This window comes from Odocoileus virginianus, chromosome 5 (genome assembly GCF_023699985.2).
Source record: "Odocoileus virginianus isolate 20LAN1187 ecotype Illinois chromosome 5, Ovbor_1.2, whole genome shotgun sequence".
In the NCBI taxonomy this organism is placed as follows: domain Eukaryota; kingdom Metazoa; phylum Chordata; class Mammalia; order Artiodactyla; family Cervidae; genus Odocoileus; species Odocoileus virginianus.
This window is the reverse complement of record NC_069678.1, coordinates 990,790-1,010,165: the sequence shown is the minus strand read 5'-3', so window position 1 is coordinate 1,010,165 and position 19,376 is coordinate 990,790. Positions and strand designations below refer to the sequence as shown.

Genomic DNA, 19,376 nt, shown 5'->3' with positions numbered 1-19,376 from the left:
ATCCATTGACTCCCAGAGGAATGAAGGTTTATGGGGGATATGGCTTCCCTGGTGGCTCAGTGGTAAAGAATCTGCCTGCAATTCAGGAGACTGGGGTTTGATCCCTATCGGGAAGATCCCCTGGAGAAAGAAATGGCAACCCACTCCAGTATTCTTGCCTGGAGAATTCCACAGACAGAGGGGCCTGGCAGACTATATTCCATAGGGACACAAAGAATTGGACACGACTGAGCGACTAACATACACATGGGGAATACATCAGCCTTCAAATATTTGAAGAACTGCTATGCAGAATAAAGAGTAGACTTAATGTGTAGCTCAGAGGGAGCCGTGAGGACTCAGGGGCAGAAGTGAGAGATGTTTTGATTCAATATAAAAGTGACTTCTAAAAACAATGTTATAACAACCATTTACCTGATGAAAGTAAGTGAGACTCAGAGTTAAAAATGAATTCCTCAAGGTTTCTTGGTGGTCCAGTGGTTAAGAATCCACCTGCTAATGCAGGGGACATGGGTTCAATCCCTAGTCCAGGAAGATCCCACATGCTGCAGGGCAACTAAGCCCGTGTGCCACAATTACTGAAGTCCACACACCCTAGAGCCTGAATTCCATAACAAGATAAGAGAAGCCACCTCAACAAGAAGCCCATGTATCGCAACTAGAGAGTAGCCCCGGATCACTGCAACTAGAGAAAGTCTGACTGCAGCAACGAAGACACGAGGCAGTCAAAATAAATAAATTCCCCTAGATCAAACACTTGGTAAGCGATGGAGTCAGAATTTGAATCCAGGTGTTCTGATCTTACATCCAGATCTTTCCCCTTCTACTGTCTACTTTGGAAGACATGTAGGAGGCCCAGGTAGATGTGAAGGTGGAGATGACCTGATATGAGCTAGCTGCTCAGATGTTTGTCATTGTTGACCATTTACCCTCTGGCTCCTGCCATGCCTTCACCTGAGAGCAGCCAAGGCCCAGCATAGACAAGAAGCCCTTGGAATGTAGGTGGAGGAGGGCGAGGCCACCCTGTCCTCAGCCTGTGGTTCTCTTTGCTTCACTGCTCGGAGCAATCTCTTGCCCTGATTTCCAGTGTGGGCTGAGGATCCAGGTCAGTAAGAAGCCCAGCACTGGGTCTGCCTGTGTGGGTGCTGCTGATAGGGATCAGCTGCTCGGGGTTGGGGGCTGAGCTCAGGACGCCACTGGGCTTCCCAGGCGCCAGCCCAGGAGCTTGTGGAAGTGCCTGCACCTGCCCAGCTGGGCTTGCCTGAGAGGTTCTGAGCGTGGACGGGGAAACCAGTTGTCGGAGAAGAGAAACAGAGCACCCTCAGGTAAGACAGAGAAAGGGAAAAGAGAGAGAGGAGAGTGTATGAGGAGAGCAAAGGAGTTGGGAAATAAGAGCAGGGGCTTTACTGGCTTAGCTTCTAGGGAGCCTGAAAGTAAGAATGCCAGGTGGAGAGGAGGCAGGATGGGCGTACACGGAGCTTTGCTCCTTTTACCAGGACTTCTTGGCCTGTGGCCTCCTGCGGGTGAGGTGGCACAGGTACTGCTCCCCAGGAAGACCTCAGGGTGCTCAGGTGCTGGTGATCAGTGCTGCCCTTGGCCTGGGGGACAGTGGTGGCTCTGAGGCTTGGGTATTGCTTGGGTGTGACTGAGGCATCTGCCGAGCGGAAGGCCCCTCCTCCCCTCCCCGCTCTGCTCCCCTCTCTAGGCAGGTGGGCCCGAGCCTTGGGTTTGCTGAGGGTTTTCCAGGTTTGCCCAGCTCAGAGCCCAGCCAGCTGACAGCAAGCTGGACAGAGGTCATTTGAACTCAGACCACACATCCCTGTTAAATATATCAGCTTTTAAATCAACCTTTGTTCAAAGTCCAGTGAGTTCCAAGTAGAGCTCACCAGCAGAGAGAGAACTGCCTGGTGAAGCCAGTGGCGCTTCTTCCTCCAGGACCTAGGTAAGAACTGACTCGGGGTCCCTGTGACTGAGGGTCCTGACCACCTAGGCCCAGATCCCCTTCTTTCTTTTTCTTTTTCCATTTCTACGTAGTAGCTGGTCATCCAGGGCAGAAGAGAGCCTGGTGGGGAAGAAGGCAGGCAGGCCCGTTTGGTGATGGTGGGACTGGGGGGTGAGGGATTCTCCACAGTCTGAGGTTCTCTGTGCATGAGACACCCGGACCTTACAGGCTGGGGTCTGCTTCACAAGAGAATAGGTAATCTGACTCTCAGAGCAAGGTTTCCCAGGGTCGCACGGGCGTTTGATGTGTAGCCAGAGGGAGGGAGACGACAGACTTCACAGATTTCCAGGGAGATTCTCTCTCACAGGACCTTTTCACTGTTCAAGGCCTTTGGGTAGTAGAGATTTTCTTTTAGAAGCAGCCGTTAAAAGGTACAACCTAACAACTTTCTCACTGGATAATAAAAACACCTTTTATCATGTTACAGCGCTCAGAAATAAAAGTTGGTGGATTTTTAGGCTGACCGAATTTTAAAACAGATCCCCAGACTTTACCCCCTGGAGTGTCTAGTTCTCTGGATCTTGTGAGACCATGAAAAATCTTTTTTTTTCCTTCTGCAACATGCCTTCAGATGATTCTTGTGGGAAGGGACATTTGAGAGCCGCTACTTAGTAACTTACTTCCTAAGCGGAAATGGTCAAGGGACTTAAGTGTGACTGACGTCTTGGGGCTCCCCAGTGGAGGAGATTCCTGGTCTGGGCTGGCTCTGCAGGAACATACACCTCCTCAGCTACAGTTCTTGCAACCTTGTACCCATGAGCAAACTCTCAGTCCTATTTCCAAAAGGCACAGGGGCTCTTTGTCTCAGGCCATGGTTGTCTAGTCACCTGGAGTCACATGTTCTTCCCTGCAGCAAATAACTCAGGGACTTTGAGTCTCTGTGTTATGACAAAGTAAATTGTTCTTATCTTTGACTCTTTTGTTTGTTCTTTGCACCATAAACTATGAAGTTGCTAGTAATGATGTCTTATGTTCATAGACCACTGGTTAGACAACTCTTTGTCATCCCAGGGAAGGAACATGGGACTGGAATACAAATAACTTGGGCTTTGATTCAGTTGTTAGTGACAGGCTATTAGACAAGTCCCTTTGCCAACTGGAGCCTCAAGTTTATTGCCTATCAAAGCCTCTCATCTTTTCCCCAAGGCTGTATTGAAAATAAAATTAGAAATATGTGTTCAAGCATAACCACAAATGTGCTTACTTTTCAAATATGTGTCTCCAGAGGCCCTGTGGAAGAGTGGGGCAGCCTTGTGGTCAGCTGGGAGATCTTGTGTTTTAATCTCGTTGAAAGTGAAAGTGTTAGTTGCTCAGTGTGTCTGACTCTTTGCGATCCCATGAACTGTAGCCCGCCAGGCTCCTCCATCCGTGGGATTTTCCAGGCAAGAATCCTGGAGAGGGTTGCCATTTCCTTCTCCAGGGGATCTTCCCAACCCCAGGATCAAACCCGGCTCTCACTCATTGCAGGCAGACTCTTTACCGTCTGAGCCAACTGGGAAGTCCTTAAGAAATGTGGAACGAATTGTATTCATCTCACTGAGTCTCTGTTTACTCATCTGCCAGTAAGGGGCTGAGATTGGACAATTGCTGGTGTCCTCCCCCCAACCCCCGCCCCTCTCCAAATAGGATAGATGCTGGAGCTTTGAACGCTGGCTCCTGCTTGTCATTTGGGTATGAATGGAAGTGTTACCTTCCCCGGAATGGCTTTTAAATTCAGCTTCCTCCTTCCACCTCACCACTGGATCTCATCATTTGTAGGCTTTATCATCAGAAATCATCTTGTTTACTTTTTGTCGCCTTTGGCAGATGTTAAGCTCCAGAGAGCAGCAGTCTTGACTTGTGTTACCTGCTCTTAGAACAATACCTGGCATAGAGTAGATGCAAAGCTTCGCCGATAAATGGAATTTACTGTGGCAGGGAGAGAGCTGCAAGAATAGAGTCAGTATGTTTGGATAACGCCTTAATCAAGGAGGAGGCTGAAGAACTCTGATACTGTCTCAGGCACTTAAGGTCCTTGCCTGCGTGCATGCTAAGTCACTTCAGTCATATCCAACTCTGTGGACTGCAGCCCGCCAGACTCCTCTGCCCATGGGATTCTCCAGGCAAGAATACTGGTGTGGGTTGCCATGCCCTCCTCCAGGGGATCTTCCCGACCTAGGGATTGAACCTGTGGCTCTTGAATTGGCAGGTGGGTTCTTTACCACTAGTGCCACTTGGGAGGCCCTTAAAGTCCTAAGTCTGATGGAGTGGGAATGGATGTCTCTGGACATCTTGGTTAAATGATTTTCACATTTGTTGTACAGGAATTTGATGAGAGTGGCAAGGCAGAGCTAGAACTAGACGTATTTTCCTAAAGAGTTCAGCATCTCCTTTCCTTGGCCCTTCATGATAATCTCTTTGCCTGGTGAGCATCATCACTAAATGATTAAGTATTAGAAACCTGAATTACAGAGCAGATGTATTCTTACTCTCATGAGGAAATGAGGAAATTGCTTATTTCCTCATCAGTCAAATGGGCGTCATAGAACCTAGTTCCTAATGTTATGAGGAGACTGGAGAAGCGCATAGTACCTCTTGCACCTTAAGTGCTACTATTCTGGTGATCATCAGACAGTTTTATGACGGGCACGACCCCAAGGAAGGAAGAAACCCAGGCAGTGGGGAGGAGTTTTGATAAATATGAAAGATAGCTCCTACTCAACTCCATGGCAGCTGTGGTCCGAGATTCACCATTCATGAACATGTGTGCTTGCTTAGTCACTAAATCGTGTCCAACTCTTTTTGCTACCCTATGGACTGTAGCCCTCCAGGCTCCTCTGTCCATAGGATTTCCTAGGCAAGAATACTGGAGTGGGTTGCCCATTCCTCCTCCAGGGGATCTTCCCTGCCTAGGGATTGAACTCGCATCTCCTGCACTGGCAGGCAGACTCTTTACTGCTGAGCTACCAAGGATGTACCCTGCCCGCCCTCCCCCCCCCTTCCCCATTCGTGAACATGCCTCTGCTATTCCTTTTGCCTGGAATGCCTTCCTCCTCCCAGTCTAACTACTTGGGTTCCCTAACACAGCCCTCATGGTTGGGAGGCTGGGCAGATGGTGGGAGGAACCCAGATTCAACTGAGTTTAAATCCAGGTTCTGCTGCTTATCCAAACAGTCATGGAAAACCAGCTTACATTTTCTCTTGTGAAACGGACCATTAGGATTAAGTGAGAACTCATAAAATGTAACCTACGCTGGTGCTTGGAGCCTAGTAGGAGCTCAATAAATGTGTATAAAATAACAAACATTTTCTTTTCTAGTTGAAATTTAGAGGCTGGAGTGATTCCTTCAGAATCATTGTAGGGGTCAGGCAAGGATTTGCATATGACCTAAAATTTGAACTGAGCCTTGAATATGGTTAGGTCTTTAATTCATCCACTTGGAAAAAAATATGACTTACTATAAATAAATAGTTGGGGGTGGGGGCTGGAGGTGTTTCAGGCAGAGCATATGGAGTGAGCAAAGGGCGGGCTGGGTGTGAGTGACCACATGTGTGCCAAAAGGTGACACTGAGGAGCAGAGGGGGATAAAGTTGGGCTTGCTTATGTTGTGCCTCAAAGCCTGATCAAGGAGTTTGGACTTTTAGGTTCTTTTTTTTTTTAAACTTTTTATTTTGTTTTGGAGTATAACCCGTTAACAATATTGTGATATTTTCAGGTGGACAGCGAAGGAATGCAGCCATATATATACATGTTTCCATTCTCCCCTAAACCCTCCTCCCATCCAGACTGCCACATAACATTGAGCAGAGTTCCATGTGCTATACAGTACGTCCTTTTTGGTTATCCATTTTAAATATATCAGTGTGTGCACAACCTTCCCAAACTCCCTAACTATCCCTTCCCCCATCCTTCCCCACTTCCTTGCAACCATAAATTTGTTCTCTGTTTTGTAAGTAAGTTCATTTTTGTCACTTCTTTTTGAATTCCACATATAAGAGATGTCAAATGCTATTTCTCCTTCTCTGTCTGACTTACTTCTCTCAGTATGACAATCTGGTGGATTTTAGGTTCTTAAGTGATATTTTTAGAGACTAACATGATGAAAGAAAGACCAGGCAATTTGTCTGGAGGCAGTGTCTGGGAGAGGCCAGAGGACTTTAAGTTATAGGGAAAAAAGCCAGGGGGCAGAAATGCAGTTTCAAAAGGTATTGAAAAGCAAGATACTTTACTTGGGAGACACTACTTTGGAAGACACTCTCAGTTCTGGCCAATCCTCAGGCTAGTTTGGCTGTTTTCAGGGACCAGTTCTGTCAGCACCACAAAGTATCCTTTCTCCAAGGGCGACTCTTGTTTTCACGTGATACTGACTTCCTCTCTCTCCCAACTTGCAGCACTCTTAGATCAGCAAGTAGAGTGGGGAAGGCCTTGAACTCCAACCAGGAGTCCTGTCTTCTAGGACAAAGTATCGTTCATGATGGGTGGGTGGGGGGAGGGGCATTCAGTACCAGCAGGCCAAATAAATTTCAAGATAAGCAGATTCCATTCCTTATCGTAAAAGAGAAACAAGAATCACTCACCAGGCCTCTGGGCACTCTTCTCTACTGGAACACATTTCATTAATTTCCCATACTTGAAATTTATGGCTGCCGAAGACCAAACAGTAATCTTTACAGTGGGAAAATATAGTTAGCAAAAACATATCTTGGGGCCCCACTTATTTTTCTATTTTTGATACTAATTTAAAACTAATACACTGAGTGTTTTGAATTTCCACATCTGTTGCTTTTTAAAGGAGGAATCCAGCTGGCTTAAATATAATCTGCAGCAAAGATACTGGATCTGTTCTAGGTGAAATATTTTTGAAGAAGGATGAAATTGAATTTCATTTATCTCCTCCTTGCTTGAGACATCTGTCAATACCAACTGAGATACAATAGGATTTCTTTTATGTTGTTGGAAGAAACCGTGTCTCCCAAGGCTCTTAGGCAGGCTGTGAAAGAAGGCAGACACACCTGGCCCAGCACGGAGGCCCTTGATCAGGGCTGTCAGCTATAGAGGATTCTCTGATGGTCTATAGGTGCTGACATAATATCACCAGTCTCTACCAGTTGTAGTTTTCCAACGAAAGTCTGTGTTAGTCACTCAGTTGTGTCCGACTCTTTGTGACCCCATGGCCTGTCGGGCTCCGCTGAGCATGGAAGTCTCCAGGCAAGAAATCTGGAATGAGTTGCCATTTTATTCTCCAGGGGATCTTCCCAACCCTGGGATCGAACCAGGTCTCCTAGCATTGCAGGCAGATTCTTTACCAACCAAGCCACCAGGGAAGTCCAACAAAAGTCTAGTGATTTCTTTGTCTAACTCGTTACACAGCAATGCTGAAGAGGCAGCATTTCTCACAAGGGTGTGATATGTGGATATGCCTGGCTGAGCTTCCTGGGAAGGTTGCTTTCTCCTTACTGAAGTTCAAAGTGTTTTATAGACCAGCATGGAGTTTTTATGGCAAAGTGAATAACATTCAGTTTGAATGTCAGCCGAGAGTTCCTGCCCTCTCTTCCCCTCATGCCTCAATGAAACGGATATCATTTACTCTCTGGTTACATCCTAGGTTATACAAACATCCTCTTACAGTTGCAGTAACTAGGATTAAACATTATTGCCCACTATCTTGCTCAGTTTTTGTTCTTTGAGTTTTTCATGCCTTGGGTGTTGGTTACATAAGCACCTTGTAAGGAGAGGTTGTGTTTTCTTTGCAGTCTGACACTGTCTGCACCATTTATTCCTAACCATTTTCCTCTTATCTAAAATAGATGGAGTATCTATTTTATAAGATGGTGGTTGATCCAAAGCACTCATGACTGATGGTAGTAGATGACTGTATTTATAGAATGATCAACTACATCCTAGACTTGAGGAGAAAGACAAAGAAGACAGCACTGGGTATTTTCTTTCCTGACAGTAGTCATTGCACCTGGCTGTCTCTGATCACAGCCCCTTTCTGATTTCCCCCTCCAAGCAGAATGCTGTTTATCCCACATCCTTTCTCTAATCTTTTGGAAATCCGGTGATGCTGGTCCAGTGAGGGAACCTGTTCCCTAGTTACTCCCTGGTAACCGTGATCCAGCCACACCTCAGGATGTTAGGCGAAACTTCCCTCACTCCATCTTCTCCACCCTTGTATGTGGGTCCCTTGGCTGCTCTATCTTGTACTCATATCTGTTAGAACTCATTTTCTTCAGATGTTTGAACTCTCTGGCCAGTTTAATTCTGTAAAAGTTCCCCAGAATCTTTTACCTCCTTAACACATGGCATTTGGTTCCATTTTGGTAATTCCCTAGCTTTCAGTCTTACATGGTAGTTCTTAGGGAAATCTGAGTTCATTATTTGAGCTTGATTTCATGGGGAAACAAAATCTTCAGCCGACTTTTCAGCAGCTAAAACTAACTTTGCAGAGGTGGTCCAGAGTGAGGAGACAGAGAATCTCTGACCTGGCAATCCAGATGCCTGCTCATCCCTAATCCATCACTCAATCTCTTGTTGGCTTCCCAAGGAAAATCGCAACTCCGCTCAAATGTCATCACAGGGAATGGGATTCCCATGGACTCAGGACTTCCACCAGAGAGCAGGGAATATGGTTCACCTGGAGTGGGCTTCTCTGCTCCAGACACTGTGCTTAGATTGCTCTACACCATCCATCTTCAGTGATCTTGGCCTGGTGAATTGACCCACGTGCATTTCCTATTTCTGGTATATTTCTATCTCCAGGTCAAAATTAAGGAAGCCACACATGTTCTCATAGCTAGCAAGTGGTAACAGTGGAATTAAAAAGCGGGTTTGGCTTTAAAACTCTGGTTCTTTCTAATGTACTTTATCCAGACTAGAATGCTCAGGGAAAATGGAAATAAACTCCCTTCACATCAGGCACATACCTATGTTTAGACTTTTTGTTACTGGAAACTACTCTGTTTACTCTGTAAACATTGTTTAAGATGACTTTTCCTATGTCAGCCGCTTAATTTTCAAAACTGTTCTTTCAGTCCCCTCATCCTCCCTCTCCCCATTCATCCTGCCCAGTCAGAACTAGAATTAGAACTAGCACTAGGTTTCCCTTGTGGCTCAGCTGGTAAAGAACTAGCACTAGAACTAGAACAGAAGCTAGAACACTTCGTCTTTTCCATCACTCCATCTTTGTAGCTCAGTGCTGCATGCATGCTCAGTTGTGTCCGACTCTTTGTGGCTCCATGGACTGTAACCCAACAGGCTCTTCTGTCCGCAGAATTTTCCAGGTAAGAGTACTGGAATGGGTTGCCATTTCCTACTCCGTCGGATCTTCCTGACCCAGGGATCAAACCTGGGTCTCTTGTGTCTCCTGCATTGGCAGGTGGATTCTTGACCATTAGCACCACCTGGGAAGCCCTCATGCAGTTTCTCTTCCTCACAATTCACACCAGCCTCAGAGTCTCATGTTTTAATGAACTCTGGGCTCATTGTAAACACCTCCTAGCTGTCTGTTTTTAACATGTCATGCTCCAACCTGGGGTAAAAGTGACCACTTTCTTCTTCTATTCTTGATTTCTTAGGTAAGCCAAAAATTTGTTTGAGTTTTCCCATAGGCTCTTATGGAAAATCCTGAATGAACTTTTTGATCAACCTAATACATAGTGAGAAAAAGGCATGAGAAATCATGCTGATTGGTCTTGTATAAATTCATAAGATCTATATTTATCTGTCTAATGAAAAAAATATATTTTGCCCTAAGTTGTTACTTAGAAATTTTTATTCAACGTGTTGCCTGTTTATAGTGAAACAATGCTGAGGCTTTGGATAGCCTTTTTGCCAAGATTATAAACTGCCAGCCCAGGGGTCCAATTCTGTTTACTTTACATGAAGTTTTTTTTTAAACTTTGAAATTGCTGCCTGTTTTTAAATATGGGGACATTTCACATAAATCTGGACTTTTAAGTTCTCTTGAGAGATTGGAAGATCCAGCGCACTGGGCTCTTATTTCCTCATAGCAGTGGCCTTTGGAGGTAAATACTGCTAATCCACACTCCTCTCCTAGCCACCTTCACTGATTTATCAGTTTGGGGCCCAGTGGAGAATGTGGAATGGTCCACATTCTCAAAGTTCCTCATTTGTCTCAGTAAGTTGACCTTATCTTCCTCTTTGTCTCATTTCCCCCACTCATCTCCTGCCTCAGTAGAAGTATTCCATCTCATCAAGGCCAAACCCATTTTCTATGCTGTCTGTATCATCCCTTGATATACAAATGTTAAAAATAAACCCATCCACTAACCCTACTTCCCCCTCAAACTGCTATCCCAATGCTCTCATGTATCTGTTTCAGGATGTATCTCTATTCCTTGCCTCTGTTATTTACTAGGGTTCACTTGCTTCTTAGTCCCTTATCTGCCTTGAACTTCCATTTTCTAAACTTAGTGGTGTTTTCTGTTTTTATTCTCTTTATCTCCTAGCAGGGTTTTGCATTGTTAACTATGTTGTATAGAAATTCCTCTTTTAGATTGGACTGTAAAATCTTGGCCATCTGATTATTCCTTCTCAGCTTCCTCCTCTTGTCACCTAGATATCAGTATCACCCAAGGCTTTATCCTTGGCTCCCCTCCTTTCATGTTCTTACTCCCGGGCGTCACATAAGCACTGCTGTGAGGATTCTAGGCCACCAGTGCCCGAGCTCCAGGTCCACACTTCTGTCTACCTGCAGGATATCCTGCCAACTCCTCTGATTTTTAAAAATTTTTAACTTTTGAAGGTTTATCCCCATGTTTTCTTCTAAGAGTTTAGAAGAAACAGTTCTAGCTCTTAATTTTTTCTTTGATGTTGAGTTAATTTTTGTGTGTAAAGTGAAGTAGATATTCAATTCCTTTTTTTTTTTTTCTTTAGTCCTCTTATTTAAAACCATCTCAAACTGACTTTGCCATATCATTCTTCATGACTATACCATCTTTTAATGGTACAACTTGTCTGCCAGTCACCAAGGCATGAACCTATGGGTCTTTTTCTTTATTTTTTTGACTTCTTCCTCTCTAACACTCAGCCCAAGTAGGCAATGTTACTTGGAAGATGCATTAGTCTCCTAGCTGTCATAACAGAATACCACATAACAGAATCCCTTGTTGCTTAAGCAGAAATTTCTTTCTTCACAGTTCTGGAGGCTAAAAGTCCAAAGTCAAGGGGCCAGCAGGACTGGTTTCTCCTGAGGCCTCTGTTGTTGGTTTGCAGATGGCAGCCTTCTTACTGTGTCTTCACGTGGCCCTTTCTCTGCATATATGCCGAGAAAGAAGACACATATATGTGTCTTCTTATAAAGATGCCAGACCCACATTTTTGGACCTCTTTTAACCTTAATTATCTCTTTACAAGGCTCTATCTCCAAATAGTCATAAGGCCTCAACATATGAATTTTGGGAGTGAAACAATTGAGTCCATAACAGATGGGGAGTCTAAGGCTTGAAGTAGAAAAAGTATCAAGGGTGAAGTGTTAGTTGCTCAATTGTGCCCAACTCTGGGACCCCACGGACTTCAGCCCACCAGGCTCCTCTGTCCATGGGATTTTCCAGGCAAGGATACTGGAGTGGGTTGCCACTTCCTTCTTCAGGGGATCTTCCCAACCCAGGTCTCTTGCACTGCAGGCAGATGCTTTACAGACTGAGCTACACAGGAAGCCCAGAAAAAAAATGAGCAAGGGTGATAAGTCCAGGGAAAGTATACCACTTGTGGGGGAGCAGACAGGATGAGAAAACGACCACAGAATTAGGGTGTTCTGGCAACTCAGAGCTGAGAGCAGGTGTCAGAAGCACAGCTGTGTTCACATTGGGCAGTGACCTCAGAAGACGGAATTGTGCATGTACCACTCTGTGCAACCTCTGGAGGAGAGGATTTCGATCCGGGGCCAGAGACCAGGCTTGACCACTGGAGCTTTTTGTGTCACAGAATTTTATTAACGTATAAGAGAGAGAGAGAAAGCTTCTGACATAGACATCAGAAGGAGGCAGAAAGAATGCCCCCTTGCTAGTTTTTAGCAAGGTGTTTTATGTCTGTTAGAAAGCTGTTGATCAGATAAGAGAGACACCTCAAGGCTGAGGGAGTTTCATCAGGCCCCTCTCCACAATATGAGTTTTATTTCCCAGTCATAAAACAATTGATATGAATACTGGTTTGTTAAGCCATCATTAGCTCAAGGTTTGAGAAGAGGAAAAAAGTTAGTCTTAGGCAGAACCATTTTGAAGAAAGGCAGATTCCAAAGCAAATACATAGTTTCATTAACATAGCTTAAGAAAAATATTTCCACAAGAAAAATGCATTGGTTAGCTCAAGGCAGAATCAGGTGTAGTCAACACAGAATTAAAAGAAGCTTCTCTTTTAAATTTGTGTAGAGAAGGAAAAAAACTGCCACTTGCAGTTTATTTCTTCCTGCCCCTTGGGGACCTCTGGCCTTCCTACCTGTTACCCTCTCAAATCCACAACAAACTGTGCATGAGTGAGGTAGGCAGTAATTAGGGAAAGTCACAGGGACCTGGTGTATCTCATGGTCAGTGTAACTAAATGTTTTGTACACCTGTGTTGTTGTACCTTCCTGTCTGAGGCCGTCTCTGTATGGAGAAGTCTGAGAGGACAGGATTGAAGCCTTAACACCACATGTGGCTGAGTCCTCTCTGGTTCCTCCAGCTCTTCCACCTCTCTCCTCACGTAGAGGTGTGGGCTCAGGCTGCACTTGAGGAGGATTAGTACAACAGCCTCTTACCTGGCTTACCTCCAGGGTGTCTTTGCTTCAGGCCATCCCTCCTACCACTCGTGGAGCCCAACTCTGATCCTGTCCTTCCTCTGCTTATAAGCCTTGCTTGGTCCATGCCTGAGTGCATGCTAAGTTGCTTCAGTTGTGTCCGACTCTTTGCGACCCTATGGACTGTAGCCTGCCAGGCTCCTCTGTCCATGGGATTCTCCAGGCAAGAATACCAGAGTGGGTTGCCATGCCCTCCTCCAAGGAATCTTTCTGACCCAGGGATTGAACCAGGCGTCTCTTCTGATTCCTGCATTGGCAGGTGGATTCCTTACCAATAGCGCCACCATGGAAGCCCCTGCTTGGTCCCTGCTGACCACAAAACTAAGGCCAGATCCCTTGGACTGTTATTAGAGGCCTTTACAGTCTAAGTTGTCACCCATGACAAAAGGATGTGTTGGCTGTCCTCCTGTTGGCTGTTCTTCAGTCACTTTGGGTTTTAGCTCTTCTTTGACCATCCCCAAGAACTTTGCCACTTCCATGCCTGAGGTTCATACTATTCTTTGTGGCTAGAATATTCTTTTCCTACTTCTGTCCTATTGAAGTCCTACCCATCTGTTGTCAATGTCTAAATCAAATCCTATGTAAATTGCGAAGCTTTCCTTAATTTGTCTCATGTTGTAGGTCTCATGGCATTTATACTCTGCTCATAGTGGTTGCTCATTCTGTACTAAAACTTTTCTTCACCCCTATTTAACTATAAAGTCCATGAGGATAGAGGTGTTGTTTTACTTTATTCCTTCAACTACTTAACAGTGTTCTGCATATCAGTTCAGTTTAGTTCAGTTGCTCAGTCGTGTCCAACTCTTTGCAACCCCATGAACCACAGCACGCCAGGCCTCCCTGTCCATCACCAACTCCCAGAGTCCACCCAAACCCATATCCATCGAGTTGGTGATGCCATCCAACCATCTCATCCTCTGTCGTCCCCTTCTCCTCCTGCCCTCAATCTTTCCCAGCATCAGGGTCTTTTCAAATGAATCAGCTCTCCGCATCAGGTGGCCAAAGTATTGGAGTTTCAGTTTCAACATCAGTCCCTAATCAGTCCTTCCAATGAACACCCAGGACTGATCTCCTTTAGGATGGACTGGTTGGATCTCCTTGCAGACCAAGGGAGTCTCGAGTCTTCTCCAACACCACAGTTCAAAAGCATCAATTCTTTATAGTCCAACTCTCACATCCATACATGACTATTGGAAAAACCATATCCTTGACAAGACAGACCTTTGTTGGCAAAGTAATGTCTCTGCTTTTTAATATGCTGTCTAGGTTGGTCATAGCTTTTCTTCCAAGGAGCAAGCATCTTTCAATTTCATGGATGCAATCACCATCTGCAGTAGAGGCAAATATTTGTGGCATGGACAAATGAAATCAGATTTGGGCCAATATGTCTTCTTCATGTTCAGCAGAATTTTGAGGGATCTTTGTTCATGATTCCAAACAAGTTGCATGTACTCCAGGATGCTCATTGGAGAATCTAGTTGTTTGGGTTTCCACCCATCGGATGATGGAGGAGGAGAAATGGCCTCAACTCTTTTTAAAAAAAAATATTTTGTCTGTACTGGGTCTTTGTTGCTGCGTGCGGGCTTCCTCTAGTTGAGGTGAGTGGGAGCTACTCTTTGCTGTGGTGCTCAGGTTTCTCATGGTGCTGTCTTCTCTTGTCACGGCGCACAGGCTCTAAGGCATGCAGGCTTCCACGGGTGTGCCATCACAGCGCGTGGAATCTTCCTGCACCAGGGGTTGAACCCCTGTCCCCTGCATTGGCAGGTGGTTTCTTAACCACTGAGCCATCAGGGAAGTCCCAGCCTCAACTCTTAAGATGGTTAGGTTTAGGGGGGCTGGAAAAGGTCCCCTCAGACTTAATTCACAGAACAAAGAGCCTGTGGGGCTATTAAAGTTTGCTTTCATCTGCTGGATTCTGTCTGCCTGGGTCAGATCTAGAATGTGGTGGGAAGCAGAGGCACAGGCTTTAGCTTGCCACACACTCCCGTGCTGCAGGTCAGGAGGGACCGTGGGCAGAGCGGGATCCTGAGAACCTCTCCTAACCAGGCTGCCGCCTTTGTTTCTCAAGTGGAGTAAAGGTTAGCTCAAGGTAGCTGTTAATAGTTCACCCAGCCTTGACATTCTTCTCTGACCCGTGAGGGTGTTATCCCAAGGCCGAGGGGGAGAGAAGGGGAGCTGGGAGCAGAAAGAGTGCTTTTGAGCAAGAGTTTGTTAAACTCATGGGGATTCTAAACATGCCCATGTTCCGTTTCAAGCCTGGGCTGAGTCAGTAGATCTGAGGTGGGGCCTAACTAAGCATCTGTTTTTATAAGTCTCTGCTAGTGATTCTGAGGGCCAGCTAGGATTGAGATTAAACATGTAAGGTGACTGTGAGGATTAAATGAGATCATGTAGCATGCCTGAATATAGCATGGTGAATTTTAAATAGTAATGTGATTTACTATTACTTGCATCACCTGATGGTCTATAGATTTATGCTAACCACTGAGAAAATCTGTTCTGTCAGAGGAAACCAGCTGCTGCCTTTGGGCAGACAACTCCCAGGACTGAGATGAATGAAGATCCTCTAATTCTTGCTGACTTCACTTTTCCAGGAGTTATCTTTTTCTTCCTCAGAAAAATTTGCTCTTCCCTGACTTGTGTTTGATCTGATCTGTAGTGGTTTGGGGATTCTTTTTTTTTAAAACTTTTATTGGAATATAGTTGATTTATAATGTCTTGTTTGTTTCAGGTGTATAGCAAAGTGAATCTTATATACATGTATATATAATACGCATATCTGTTTATATATATATATAAAGTATATAATATATCCATTCATTATTTTATATATATATATAATATACCCATTCTCTTCCCATATAGGTTATTACAAAATATTGAGTGGAATTCCTTGTGCTATACAGTAGGTCCTTATTAGTTATCTATTTTATATAAATATGTATATATATTTATATATAGTAGTATGTATCTGTCAGTCCCAATCTCCTCATTCATCACTTTCCCTCACTTTCCTCCTTTGTAACCAAAAGTTTGATTTCAAGATCTGTGAGTCTGTTTCTGTTTTTCTTTCATAAAATAACACCTGGAAACTAACAGGAGTTATCTAACTGCTTTAGAGCAGGAAGTAGTTTGGAAAACCCTCTGTTTCCTTTTGTTTTGGGAGATGCTTTGTGTTCTTATCAGGTTCCCACTGATCTTGAGATGCTCAAATATTTCTCAGGAGACAAGGGCTTTTGATAAACTAAGTACCTTTAAAATCCCCTCACTTCTAGTCCTCCCCTGCACTGAGTGGAAATGGGGGGCTTAGGAGCATTTCCGCCCATTGTATTTTTTAATTGGACCTTTCCACTTACAGCAACTATCACGGAACAGAGGGCTTTTTGAGGTGCCTGTGACAAGGCAGTGGTGCTTCACTGCTGGGGATCCCACTGACCTGGGGATCAGTTAAAACGGAATCTCACTATTTTCACAAACTAGCCTTGTTGGGGGAAGTCCTGCAGGTTCTAGACCCAAACACACGAACTGAGGGGAAACTGAGGCTTCCTCCTGGCCTTGGCCAGCTAAGCTGAACCCTTCTGGTGGTAAGTCTCACTTTTGTGGTCATGATCCTCTCAGGGGCAGCTCCTGCTCAGACTTGTGGTCCACCCAGCCCTGCTGGGAGGGTGGGTGTCCCCTGGCACTGGGTATGAGCCCATGTTGATGGACCTGGGAGACCTTTGCCTGCCTTGGCCTTGAAGGGTCTCCTGAATCCTACCAGACATTTCTCTCCTGTGGAAAATCACGTGGTGGTTTCAGTCCTTTCTCTGGCCACCTTCATAGGTCCTACCTGCCCTCCTCCCTAACTTCTAAGATGTACCTGCATTTTCTCCTTGACCAGGGACATATTATTCCCTTTCCTGGTAGCAATGATCTAATCCTTTTAGAAGGTGGGGTCTAAAGTTTCGATTAATAATTAAGTTTGATTTTTAAAAATCTCTTTGGCTCTTACCTAGAGTCTTCCCTACCTACCAGCTGGCACTTGGTTCTCCTTCCCACAGACAAACAACTTTGTTGCCAAGAATTGACTCTTCTCAGAGCTCAGAAATGGTTAGAGCTTTCTTTCATTCCCAGTATTTTATTTTGGCTATTTAAACTGGGGAATAAAGCTGACTGAGGGTTTGATGGACTCCAGTTTCAGATTGCTCATATGATGTTGTAGAAATCTATGGGCCTTCATTAATTACATATCTATCTACCATATTCTCAGGAAGTGGAAGATGGGGGTGGGGGCTAAAGAAACAGGATCTTTTTTTTTTTTTTTAAATCATTACCTTCACTTGTTTTTAATTTTTAAACATTGAAGTATAATGATTTACCCTATTCTGTTTCAGGTATGCAGCATACTGATTCAAAATTTTTATAGACTATACTCCATTTAATGGAGTAGGAAATGGTAATCCACTCTAGTATTTCTTGCCTGGGGAATTCCGTGGATAGAGGAGCCTGGTGGGCTACAGTCCATGGGGTCTCAAAGAGAGACATGACTGAGCAACTGAGCACATACATACTCCACTTAAAGTTATTATAAAATATTGGCTATATTTCCTGTGCTGTACAATATATCCTTGTAGCTAATTTATTTTATTCACAGTAGTTTGTATCTCTTAATCCCTGACCCATGTCTTGCCCCTCTCCGCTTCCCTCCCACCACTGGTAACTACTAGTTTGTTTTTTATATCTGTGAGTCTATTTTTGTTTTGTTATATACATTTTATTTTTTAGATTCCACATATAAGTGATAATATATAGTATTTGTCTTTCTCTGTCTGATTTATTTCATGAAGCATAGAACCCTCCAGGTCCAGCCATGTTGTTGCAAAGTTTCATTCTTGTTTGTGGCTAAGTAGTTTTCCATTGTATATATGTACCACATCTTCTTTATCCGTTCATCTGTCCATGGACACTTGGGTTGCTTCTGTATCTTGGCTATTGTAAATAATAGTGCTATGAACATTGGGGTGCGTATCTTTCCAAATTAGTGTTCATTTTCTTTGGATATATACCTAGGAGTGGAATTGCTGGGTCATATGATAATTCTATTTTTAATTTTTTGAGGAATCTTTGTGCTGTCTTCCATGCACCCATTTACATTCCCACCAACAAGTGTATGAGGGTTTCCTTTTCTCTACATACTCATCAACACTTGTTAGTTGTGGTCTTTTTGATGACAGCCATTCTGATGAATGTGAGGTGATATCTTACTGTGGTTTTGATTTGCAGGAAAAGGAGGAAGAAACAGGAAACACTATTTTAAAAAATTTATTTCTTAATGAGGGGAAAATGGCTTTATACTGTTGTGCTGGTTTCTATCACACATCAGCATGAATCAACCATGGTATACGTATATCCCTTCCCTCCTGAGTCTCCCTCTCACCCCTGACCCCAGCCCCCTCCTCTAGGTTGCCACCGAGCGCCAGGCTGAGCTCCCTGAATCATACAGCAAATTCCCACCGGGTATCTACTTTACACATGGTAATGTATGTGTTTCAGTGCTACGCTCTCAATTCATCCCGCCTTCTCCTTCCCCGACTGTGACCACAAGTCTGTTCTCTGTGTTTGTGTCTCCACTGCTGCCCTACAAATAGGTTCATTAGTACTATTTTTCTAGATTCCATATATATGCATTAATATTTCAGGAAACAGCACTCTTAAATACAAAGGTCCTTCCTAGCTCAGCCCCAGGTTCCAGAGTCCCAGGCATCCTCATCATGGAGCAGTGACAGTCTTGCTAAAGTGACGGATTACAGCCCTGCTTTAGGGGCCAGTGTAACACCAGGACGTGGACTAGACCCACAAGGACTGATCTGTACCAGAGCCCAGTCCTCTTGACTCCTGGCTGAACCATCTCTATACAAGATGGCAAGGAGACAAATAGTTTTAGGGCTCTATGTAAGTCCAGGCTTTGAAGGTTTTGATTGGCTTTCTGCACGATACAACTGAAAGTGTTAAATATTTCATCAGTTTGAGGTGGGCACCAGCATTAATCCTTTAGCGGTTGAATTGTGGGGAGGGCAAACAGGGTGGAAGGATGTAACCCGGGGCTTGGAGCAGTGGCTGTTTCCCCATCAATGTGGTAGCGTTTCTATCAGTATTTTCATCACGGTGAACTGGCTCTAATTCTCTGGGCTTCAACCATAGATGTTGAAAAGAAACTCTGACCTTGAACATCTGACCCCTCAAAGACATAAGTGCAGATCTGAGTGATTACTCTCTGGCTGTTTGAAACTTGAAACAAACAAAACAACTTGAGATTTTGCCCAGAAATGTATTTGTGTTTCCTTTTATTTCAGACTTTCAGGTCTCTTGAGATACGAGAAAGCTTTGCTCTTCTCCTCTCCCCAAACACTAGACTGTCCTGCTATCAGGGAGGTTTCACTTTCCATCCTTGAGAGTGAGATCCTGTGGTTGCCACCGCAGAGTGTGAGATGGCTGAGTTTTATGGGCGGGTACCTTATTATTATTTTGGGCTCCAAGATCACTGCAGATGGTGACTGCAGCCATGAAATTAAAAGACGCTTACTCCTTGGAAGGAAATTTATAACCAACCTAGACAG

General features: G+C 44.4%; 1 protein-coding gene across 2 annotated transcripts in view; it reads left to right on the top strand.

Annotated features, from left to right (window-relative positions):
* PDZK1 (PDZ domain containing 1) overlaps positions 1 to 19,376 on the top strand; it is a 49,273-nt gene that overhangs the window by 10,328 nt on the left and 19,569 nt on the right. The window contains exon 1 of one of the 2 annotated variants that reach the window (XM_020904123.2): positions 1,855 to 1,942. The exons of the other annotated variant lie outside the window; for it this stretch is intronic. The gene's annotated coding sequence lies outside the window, so the exon portion shown is untranslated. Of the gene's footprint in view, positions 1 to 1,854; positions 1,943 to 19,376 lie in introns of those variants that run through there. 2 annotated transcript variants of the gene reach the window in all.